The sequence below is a fragment of the Salvia miltiorrhiza genome, chromosome 2 (assembly GCF_028751815.1).
Source record: "Salvia miltiorrhiza cultivar Shanhuang (shh) chromosome 2, IMPLAD_Smil_shh, whole genome shotgun sequence".
NCBI lineage: Eukaryota > Viridiplantae > Streptophyta > Magnoliopsida > Lamiales > Lamiaceae > Salvia > Salvia miltiorrhiza.
In genome coordinates, this window is record NC_080388.1 from 48,165,109 (window position 1) to 48,177,262 (window position 12,154).

Consider the following 12,154-nt stretch of genomic DNA (forward strand, 5'->3'; position numbering starts at 1 on the left):
TCGTTTATCAGAATTTCGAGAACGAGCCTGTGTTTTCTATATTTATATAGAATTACGAGTGTAATGAAAGTGAGTAGGAGCTGAGAGGGCGAGTAACGAAGAGTATGGGTAGTTAGTCGTTAAAACGAGACGAAACGAGATATTTAACGACTAACGGGTTAATATCCTAAAATATTTAAACCTACCCTACCCCTAACCACCCCCCAACCGCCCAGATACTTGATCACAAGGTTCAAGTTTTACGAGGCAATAATATTGTTCTCGTCATGTAGTGGAACCATCACAGGATGGAAAAGGCCACAAAAGAGATGAATAAAACAAATGATCAGTATCCCAAGCAAGAATACCAGATATGCAATTCCGAGGACGGAATTTTTATAAGGAGGGAGGGATGTAACACCCCACCCATTTATATTAAGTTTAGAATAATTTTAAACTTAGATTTAAGATGATTCACGTCGGATTGAGAAAAAGAATTTATTTTAATTCAAACAAAAATAATTTACAAAAGCATTTGTAAATTTAGTTATTAAGTTTATATGCATTGCATATTTATTTAATTTAACATTCAAGCATTTTTACGAGCTTTTAATTAGCAAGCCCTGAGGAATTATTACAGTTCCAATAATTCAGTCCTGAGGGATTTTAATTATCAATCCTCACTCAACTCACTTACACTCATACCTCCCATCAGCCGCCCTACACCTATTCAAGCAGCCCAAAATTCGTGTTTTATGCCATGCTTGGCAGAGGCAATCAAATGCCCCATTTTCAGCCCCAAAGTCAGCCTTACGCCATGTTTTTAGCCCAAAAGTCAGCTAAAAACAAGCAATCACAGCTGCCCCCTTATTCACCCAATCGCAGCTGCCCTATTCACCAACCCATGCTGGAGTCAATCAAATTCCCCAACACGCCTCCTGCAAAATTTAAGTTAATATAAAAGTCATGTTCCCACTCTTCTCAATAAATCACAAGTCACCAATCTCAACATATACTCCTTCAAAGAGCTCAAGTTCAGCCAAGAACATCCGTCTAGCCCATTCTCCTTTCCAACAAGCAAGTAGGATCAAATATTCACTGAAATTTCTCACAAGGTAATCACCTGCTATTCTCTGCTTACCTCTGTTCATACATCGTGCATCAAGCTTCAAACTTGTCCAAATCACGTACAAATTCGATATATACACAACAACACATTCAAACTTTTGAAAAATGACATTCATATTATATTTATGCATACATATTCTGTGCATACACGCAAGTGTTTATATCAAAGTGTCAAATGAGAGAAAAGTCAGAGTCTTGAGCTTGTTTGCTTTTAAATCGGGGCTGAGATGGTGGTGAGCGGTGACGGCGGGGCGAAGCTACTGCCGTCGGCTGCCGAGTCAAGTCAGGGAAGGAGCGTTTGGCTGTGAGCCGGCAGACGGCTGTAGTGGCGTGAAGCGGCTGCTGTCAGTCTGGCCGAGTAAGTGGGAGAGAGAGAGAGAGCTTGAGGGCTGGGAATCGGCGGTGATGGCTGAATTAGGCAGGGGAAGAGGGCGGCGGCCGTGGCATCGCTGCGGTTGCCGGAGGTGAGGGCGGCGCGGCTTATAGCTGTCGTTTGTCGGAGTTCCAGAAGGAAGGCGGCCGGAATTGCGCGAAGGGGAGGGAGATGAGGCGGCGAGGCGTGGAGCCACTGACCGCGCCCTCCGGATTTGTTAACAGAGGGAGGTGCGGCGGCAGTCCGTTTCTTCTGCTGCTGCCCGACCGAAGATGGAGAAGGAGAGAGAGAGTTGGGGGCTAGGACGCCGGTGGTGGTGGCGTGAAGCCGCTGCCGTCGTCCGCTGCATTTTCAGAAGGAGGCAACGGCAGATCTATGTGAGCCGAGAGAGAGCGGGTTTCTGTTTGAGTGAGAAGAGGGGTGATAGCCGGCGGCCTTGGTGCCGTCGACCTGAGGAGGGAGATCCGAGCATCGTCAGCGGCCGTCGCTGTTGCTCCGGCAAGCTTTGGCGGCGGCGTGAGATGAGGGAAGAAGCGAGGAACCGAAGCAGAGAGAGAGTTTCAGCGTGAGAGAAGAGGCGCAGGCGTGAGGGAGGAAAGGAAGAAAAGATAAGCTAGGTTTGGGTTGTTGGGCTTGAGAGTTGGGTTTGAGGTTGGGCCTATGATGGGCCGATTTTTAATTAAATTGCCTGGGCTCTTGATTTAATTCAGTTGGGCTCATGTTTATTTAATTATGTTGGGCCTCTGATTTTATTAAAAGATGGGCTGCATATGTTTAAGTTTGGGCTATCACCATTTAATTAAAATGGGCTGCCTTCTTATATTAATTAGACTTTATAATTAGTTTAATTAATTAATTTAAAGAATGATTTGCATAATAATATTAAATTATTATTATGTGCATATTATAAGTAAATTACTTATTATATGCTAAGCATGACATGATATTGCATTATATTTTGCAATAAAAGTATTTATGATTTAATTGATTTTATTTATAATTCCAATTATTTAAGAAAATCGAGTAAGGATATTGTTGGTGTCCTTGACTCAAGAAAATTAGTTTTCAATCTTTATTATTAAATTTTGAGAACTCGGCGTGATGAATCAAAGAATGTCTAGCACGTCCTCTATGACTTAAGAAAAGATTAAGGAGACCTATTAAGAATAGAATTTCTTGTAGGCTTTGTGGACCAAGGGGATTAGCGTTGTTTTCCCAAGACAAGTTATATGTGTATGATCTTCAGGCTTTGCCTATCCAGGTGGGCATTACTTTCATATATATCAAATGAGTTTAAATGTTACGTTCAAGCAAGTTATTTCATGACTAAATTAATTGAAGTTATTTCAAATATTGTCTTGCCATAAAATGTTTAAATTTTAGTATGATATCTATCTGCTTTGGCTTTGCCAATGATGCAATCGAATTCGGGTCCTGAGCAGTTGATAGCTATCCTGCCAGGGCTAGTGTACACCAGTGACCGTGAGTCATCTAGTGGGTTGGCCGGTCAAGTGACCGTGAGAGGTGGCCACCTCTCCGGCACATAGCTTCAGATATGATAGATTACAAGAGAACATAGTCTGCAGACGAACCTTAAGAATCACAAATGAATTTAGTAAGCTTGGGCCTTTTTAGCGAAAAACCCCTTTGCTGTACTATTTATGATGGCATGACAGTTTACAGTCTTTAAGCATGTATTTTATACCTAGGCATACGTGCCCACTGAGTGCTTTTGTACTCAGCCCTGCATATGTTTTCTAAATGTGCAGGTTGAGCTGATGTGATGATGGTGCTGCAATGAGCGGAGTTTCCAGGGTTGTTAATAAATAGTTAACCTGTCTAGAATATGTCTTCATACATATGTCTGGATACTTTCCGCTGCAAGATGTTGTTGATGTTATAGTATGTTATGTCATACTTTGAGTCTTAAGAGAATGGTTTCATATGATGTATAACTTGATTAATGATATTAATTAAGTTTTATGCTGTCTTTCATAGACTATTTTCAATTGAGTATTCATGAATAAAAATGACGAGTTTTATTAAGATGAGTAAGTTTTACGGCTATAAATGACGCCCCTTTTCTTCCCCTTCTTCTTTAACCCCATCCCTAGTCGTAGATCACTCGGCTTAACTATCCTTAGTTAGGGCGGGCTGTGACAGAGTGGTATCAGAGCGAAGGAAAGCTCTGAATTAGAAGTCTTGAGTTTAGTCTAGAATGAGTCACTAGACTAATAGTTATTAACAACCGTGAGCTCAGCGCACCATCACACCAGGCTCAACGAGGTATGTAAAATTTCAAAGTTTATTTGACGTTAAATTTTGAAGAGCATGATGTTGAGGTTATATGATGAGTTATGATGTTATACTTTGAAGATGTATAGTTTGAGTTTGATGATTACAACATGATTAATAATGAGTTATTATGTTGTAAAAGCATATGTTGACGTTACATGATGAATCATGAGAGCGTTTATATCATATGATGTTATATGATTGAGGATGCATAATTATGAGTTATGATGTGATGTATTTGAGATGTTTTGTGATGAGAATTGTTTGAGCAGTTGTGATAAGTCACAATGATTTAGATGAAGGAATCTAATGTCATTGTTAAGAGAGATTTTCTACTCAGTAGAAGGATGAAATGAGAACCTAGAGCTAAAGCTTGAGAGAATTAGCAATTGCTTTAAGTACTTGTTTGTATAAGTTATGGGTTTGAGTTATGAGCTTGAGTATAATAGCATGATTAATGATGAGTTATTAACATGCTGCAATGAGATATTGTACGATATGTTTGAGATGTTTTATGACGCGAGTTTTGCTCACGCAACCTTAATGGTACTTAAGGAGGTATCATGAGCCATAGTCTTTGGAGATGGCTTTGAGAGAGAATTGTTGAGTTGTCTTACTGAATCATGATGATTTAGATTAAGGGATCTAATATCATTGTTTAGAGAGATTCCCTACTGAGTAAAGATGGGACGAGATGAGAATTTAGATGTTTTGAGCTTGAGTTTTAAGATAACAGTACTACTTAGTAGGAGTTTTGCTAAGTTATGTTTTGTTTATTTCTGTTGCTGGAGCCAAGTAGAGTTAGTTCCTAGAGTCACCTTTAAGTTCTCCTTATAGGTTGGCCAGGACTGTTGGCACTGCACGAAAGTGGACTGTTGTGAGATCGAACTCAGGAAAGATCGGATACGAGGATGAGGCGTACAGTATGTGGTACAGAGATACCCTAGCATATTTTCAAACACATGTTCATAGACTATGAAAGGATGAAAGCCTTATGGTTGTTACTAGACTGGATGGCATCGTGCACCTAGTCCCCTTGCTACCAATCGAGTGGTAGGATTGAGCAAGGAAGAAAGCCTCTCAATATGATGGGACGTGTAGTCTTGAGTGCTGGACCCACAGGAGATGAGATTTATTACAGATGCCCAGATTTTCTATGCGGATCTACTGACCGGATGCCTGTTTTCTACCAGGGACTCTAGAAGAGTGTAGTAGATATCGAGTCGATCCTTGAGTATCAGTTACCAAAGATGATAAATGATAAACGATAATGAGGATGAGAAGTAGCCGAGGAGGGCTAGAGTTGATGAGGATGAGAAGAAAAGTCGATGTAGACTAGAGTTAAGAATGATCTTGAGAGTATGAGCGGTACACCCTCGTTGTTGATTAGTTTCAATTACATTGCGATGTATATAACTTACTTAGGAGATACTGGTACTTGAGCTTTTGACATGCTGATAAATAAGCATGCAAATATGGTACCCTACTGATGTTAAATAGATGGATGTTCCTAGTGTGCTAAAGTAGCAACTAGATGAGTTAACTGGTAGAAATTACCGTAAGAGGTCCAGACCGAGACATAGTACTATTAATAGTGTCGGTTTAGAAGGGACATTACGATAGATACTATGGTTTTTGTAGGGTTTATATAACCCCTTTATGTAAGTCCTCTAAAAAGAGGCATTCTACTGATGGATATATTAGGTTGACCAGAGTGGTCTTTTTGTTAGCATTTCGTGAGTGCTTATTGCCTTACAGATGAATGTTAAGGTGACCGTGAGGGTTTCCTTAAAGTTGAGTTAGTAAATTGAACTTGAGTTTCGAGGATGCTTAGAGCGTTGGTCGAATTGAGTTTTCCTTTTGTGATTTCAAAAATGCCTCAAAGATGTCATCAAGAGTGTGATGTGAAGGATAGGCGGGATAATACTCCGCCACCACCACCGCAACATGAGAGGAGAGTCGAAAAATATTGAACTTTCGAAACAAGAGTCTAGAACATAGGACCCTAAGTTTAAGCTTTTAGCTTGCTGGTGTGAACTTAAGTTTTGTTAAATATAGTATGTTGAGGGTTTAGAAGACACAGAATTTCCAAGTTCGGGATAGTATATCCCGTGTGACTGGGGAGTGATTATGTTGGACCTGGCCAGTCCGCATGATCCAAATCTCAGTAGACGTGTTTTGGGTGTATAAACCCATGTGTTTCAACTTTCGGTTGAAAAGCCAGATGAGTTATTACTCTAGGTCATTTTTGTTCGACCTGGTAGTTACTTCATTCTACCCTCTGGTCATTCATTTGAGTCTCTTGAACAATTTGTTTTGATGTCATTCTAGGGTTGAACTCTTACAACTTTTGAGTTATCCTAGTAGATTCTTTTGATGTATAAGACTAGTGAGAGGCACGTCAGAGGACTTTAACACCCGAGCAACTGGTAAACTACACCTGAGAACAATTCAAGGCTACTCTTGAGAAATATGTACCGAGGAGTACAGTAAGCAGCGAGAGACTTATTATCGAAGTTTGATTCAAGGAAAGAAATCGATTGTAGAGTATAATTGAGAACTCTGTGAGCTATCACGTTCGCTCATCAGAAGATGGATACTGATGAAGAGATGTTTGAGTTTTAAGTGCTGGTTTAAGGCAGGACTTTAAGGTAGTATGGGCAAGATATTGGATGCACCAGTTAGAATCCTGTTTAATACAGGAGCCTTGCATTCTTTAAGTGTTTGAAGCATGTTACCTTCAAACTCGAACCAAAACGAGCTAGTCCCAAGTTGAGAGTAATCACTCCTGTAGGAAGAGCTACTACAGTTTCTCACATGATTTCTAAATTAGAGTTTGAGTTAGGACCACTAAAGATGAAAACAAGAACCTTGCACTTAATGCCTATGTGGAACGTAGACATTATTCTAAGGATGGACTGGTTAGCAGAGAACTTTGCCCCGATTGATTGTAAGAAGAGACAGATAACTTTCCAACCACCTGGGAAGGAACGGACATGTTTTCACGGCATTGATAGAAAGAAGAGAGTTCCAATCGTTTCGGCACTTCAGGCGTCGAAATTGGTAAAGAAGAAAGGAGCACAAGCTTACCTAGTTTACTTGAATGATAAAGGAGAATCAAAAAAAAAAAAAAAAAACTTTGAGGATGTAGCAGTGGTAAGGGAATATAGAGATGTATTTCCCGAGGTCTTACCAGGATTGCCACCAACAAGACAGTTGGAGTTCACTATCGACCTAAAACCTGGATCAGCACTAGTGTCGAAGGCACCCTATGGAATAGCGCCTAAGGAGCTACAAGAACTGAAGATTCAGCTACAAGAATTGCTCGAGTTAGGTTTTATTAGACCTAGTGTATCCCGTGGGGAGCACCAGTCCTTTTTGTCAAAAAGAAGGATGGCACGTTGAGAATGTGTATAGATTATCGAGAGCTGAATAAATTGACACTCAAGAACAAATATCCTTTACCAAGGATAGATGACTTGTTTGATCAATTACGAGGAGCGACTTTTTCTTGAAAGTTGACTTGAGATCATATTACCACCAGTTCAAATTTTGACAGAAGGATACACCTAAGACAGCTTTTCAAATGAGGTATGAGCACTATGAGTTCATAGTTATGCCATTCGGTTTGACGAAGGCACCAGTAGTTTCATGGATCACATGAATCGAGTGTTCCATCAATAATTGGATAAATTTATCCTAGTTTTCATAGATGATATTCTCATCTATTCGAAGAATAAGAAGAAGCGCCAAAACATTTGAGAACGATGTTGGAAACGCTAAGAGTTGAGAAGTTTTTGCCAAATTCACCAAGTGCGAGTTTTGGTTGAACGAAGTAACTTTTCTAGGACATATTGTATCATCCGAAGGAATTAAAATTGACCCCGCCAAGGTACCAGCTGTACATGAGTGGAGATCACCAACTACGCCTAACGAGATTCGCAACTTTTTAGGCTTAGCAGGATACTATCAGAGGTTTATTAAAGGATTTTCCATGATAGTAAGACCGAGAAAAGAAGTTAAGTACAATTGGAAAGAGGAGTGTAAAGAGAGTTTTTAAGAGCTTAAAGGAAATTGACTACAGCACCAGTGCTGCTAGTCTCGGAAATGGATAAAGAGTATACCATCTACACAGATGCGTCAAAGAATGAACTAGGATGTGTTTTGATGCAAGAAGGAAGAGTTATAGTCTATGCATCAACTTAGACCCCACGAGATAAATTATCCAACGCATGAATTAGAGCTTGTAGTCGTTGTGCATGCCCTGAAAATTTGGAGACATCATCTCTACGGAGTTAGATGTGAGATTTTCACGGACCACAAAACTTTGAAATATTTTTTTCAAGCATAAGGATATTAACATGAGGCAAAGGAGATGGCTCGAATTAGTAAAGGATGTTAACTGCGACATTAACTATCACCCTGGCAAGGCCAATGTAGTAGCCAATGCATTGAGCCGAAAGGTCTCGTCAAAGTAAGGATGTCTTCTCACGAGAGAGGATGAGCTTATAAAGGACTTTGACAAGATGAGGATAGAGATGATAAAACCACCAGGGACGATAGCGAGTATTGTTGCGACGATGCCTAGTTTGAGAAAAATGGTGATTGAAGCACAAGGAAAGATGAGACAATGAACAAGTTACGAGAAAGGATAAGAGCATGAGATCTCAAGAGTTACCAAAAAGCATCAGACAATGCTATCTTATTTGAGGGAAGAATATGCATTTCCCGCGATGATGAACTTAAGAATACGATCATGAGTGAGACTCATGACACGCCTTACACCGCTCACCCAGGAGGCACAAAGATGTATCAGGTTGTGAAAAATAGATTTTTGTGGGACAGAATGAAATGAGACATAGCTTCGTTTGTAGAGCGATGCTTAGCTTGTCAGCAAGTGAAAGCGTTACACCAACGACCCTATGGGAAGTTAAAACCGTTGGAGATTCCCGAGTGGAAATGGGATCACATAGCGATGGATTTTGTGATAGCTTTACCGAAAAGTCAAAGAGGAAATACAGCAATTTGGGTGATTGTAGATCGACTAACAAAATCTGCACATTTCATGCCGATCCTATTCGCGTATGGACCAGATAAGTTAGCACAATTGTATGTTCGTGACATTATAAGATTGCATTGAGTACCGGTGTAGATCACCTCAAAAAAAAAAAAATTACATCACGTTTTGGATGAGTTACAGAAAGAGTTGGGTACAAGGATGAATTTTAGCATAGCAGACGATAGAAGATATGATAAGAACTACTATCCTTGATAGATGAGTAAATCGGGAGAATGTGTTGCCACTAATTGAGTTTGCCTATAAGATGTGAGACAAAGTTTCGAGATAGGAGACAAAGTTTTTCTTGAAGGTTTCACCCTCAAAGGGGATGAATAGATTGGAGTTAAAGGACAGCTTAGACCCAGAGTTATAAGTCCTTACGAGATATTGCAAAAGATAGATCCAATAGCGTATAGGTTGGCTTTGCCACCTAGCTTTGGAAATGTGCATAACGTGTTTCACGTGTCACAATTGAGAGGATATATATACATTTCGACGCAAACCATGTGGTTTACTAAGAATAAATGATCTTAGAACCAGACTTCAGTTATGAAGAGAGACCTCAGATGATGCTAGATCATAAAATTCGGCAATTGAGTAATAAGTCGATTGCATTGGATAAGGTCCAATGGAGATATGATAATTATTTGAATGAGAACGGTGAACTCGGAAGTGAGATCTGAGACCGTTAAGACGTTTTTGAAAATTTGACTTTTGACGATGGAATAATAAAATACTGCTATTTCGTCTTTTTGTCGACTTTCAAAATCTTACGTGCATGTCATCGAGAAATATTCTTAGTTTTTTTTTTATACGAGTCCAATAATGAAAGTTTTTATTTTTGGACGACGAGTGAATAGTAAACTGGGATTTCTCGATAAATGAACCGAGCTCGTTTATCAGAATTTCGAGAACGAGCCTGCGTTTTCTATATTTATATAGAATTACGAGTGTAATGAAAGTGAGTAGGAGCTGAGAGGGCGAGTAACGAAGAGTATGGGTAGTTAGTCGTTAAAACGAGACGAAACGAGATATTTAACGACTAACGGGTTAATATCCTAAAATATTTAAACCTACCCTACCCCTAACCACCCCCAAACTAACGACAACAGGTTAATATCCTAAAATATTCAAATTCACAATCAACGCTATTCTAGGTGTGAATTTAAATTTTAAAATTTGAATTCAAAACTAGCAATAATATGAGTTGTGAATTTAAGCTTTAAAAACTCAAATTCAAAGTAGTAATAATAGTGTTGGTTGTGAATTCAAGTTTTAAAATTCAATTCAAAACCACCACTAGCGATTCAGTTGTGAATTCATCAATTTGGTTGTGAGTCAAGAACATTAGCAACACAAACCTACCTACATTTTGTCCCAATTAATAAATTCCTTAATTTTTAATTCTCGTCGAAATTTTTTTCTAGATCGTCAATAAAACTTGATCCTCTTTATTCCACGAATTCTTTACAAATCCCCAAATTATCTCAATTACCCGCGCATAGATTGGATTTGACGCCTTGTTTGATGATTAAAATCTCACTAAATTTTCCCTTCGTGCAATGCACGACAATAATTATCAAATAAGTAATAATAAATTATAGTATACCACAATTATATATGTTGAAAAAAATATATTTTAAACTTTCAAAAGTATATATATACACACACCACACACACACATATATATATATATATATATATATATATATATATACTTTGAAAATATATATAGGGGAAGACTAAAATAAGTACACTTCTTAGATATAAAATAAGAATTATTTTCAGCCCTTAGATCATCAAGATCTACGGTTGATTTGTAACACCCCACCCATTTATATTAAGTTTAGAATAATTTTTTAAACTTAGATTTAAGATGATTCACGTCGAATTGAGAAAAAGAATTTATTTTAATTCCAACAAAAAAAATAATTTACAAAAAGCATTTGTAAATTTAGTTATTAAGTTTATATGCATTGCATATTTATTAATTTAGCATTCAAGCATTTTTACGAGCTTTTAATTAGCAAACCCTGAGGAATTATTACAGTTCCAATAATTCAGTCCTGAGGGATTTTAATTATCAATCCTCACTCAACTCACTTACACTCATACCTCCCATCAGCCGCCCTACACCTATTCAAGCAGCCCTAAAATTCGTGTTTATGCCATGCTTGACAGAGGCAATCAAATGCCCCCATTTTCAGCCCCAAAGTCAGCCTTACGCCATGTTTTTAGCCCAAAAAGTCAGCTAAAAACAGCAATCACAGCTGCCCCCTTATTCACCCAATCGCAGCTGCCCTATTCACCAACCCATGCTGGAGTCAATCAAATTCCCCCAAACGCCTCCTGCAAAATTTAAGTTAATATTGAAGTCATGTTCCCACTCTTCTCAATAAATCACAAGTCACCAATCTCAACATATACTCCTTCAAAGAGCTCAAGTTCAGCCAAGAACATCCGTCTAGCCCATTCTCCTTTCCAACAAGCAAGTAGGATCAAATATTCACTGAAATTTCTCACAAGGTAATCACCTGCTATTCTCTGCTTACCTCTGTTCATACATCGTGCATCAAGCTTCCAAACTTGTCCAAATCACGTACAAATTCGATATATACCACAACAACACATTCAAACTTTTGAAAAATGACATTCATATTATATATATGCATACATATTCGGGCATACACGCAAGTGTTTATATCAAAGTGTCAAATGAGAGAAAGTCAGAGTCTTGAGCTTGTTTGCTTTTAAATCGGGGCTGAGAGATGGTGGTGAGCTGGTGACGGCGGGGCGAAGCAAGCTACCTGCCGTCGGCCTGCCGAGTCAAGTAAGGGAAGGAGCGTTTGGATGTGAGCCGGCAGACGGCTGTTAGTGGCGTGAAGCGGCTGCTGTCAGTCTGGCCGAGTAAGTGGGAGAGGAGAGAGGAGCTTGAGGGCTGGGAATCGGCGGTGATGCTGAATTAGGCAGGGGAAGAGGGCGGCGGCGTGGCATCGCTGCGGTTGCCGGAGGTGAGGGCGGCGCGGCTTAGCTGTCGTTCGCCGGATTTCCAGAAGGAAGGCGGCGGAATTGCGCGAAGGGGAGGGAGATGAGGGCGAGGAGTGGAGCCACTGACCGCGCCCTCCGGATTGGTTAACAGAGGGAGGTGCGGCGGCGTCGTTTCTTTGCTGCTGCCCGACCGAAGATGGAGAAGGAGAGAGAGAGTTGGGGGCTAGGACGCCGGTGGTGGTGGCGTGAAGCCGCTGCCGTCGTCCGCTGCATTTTCAGAAGGAGGCAACGGCGGATCTATGTGAGCCGAGAGAGAGCGGGTTTCTGTTTGA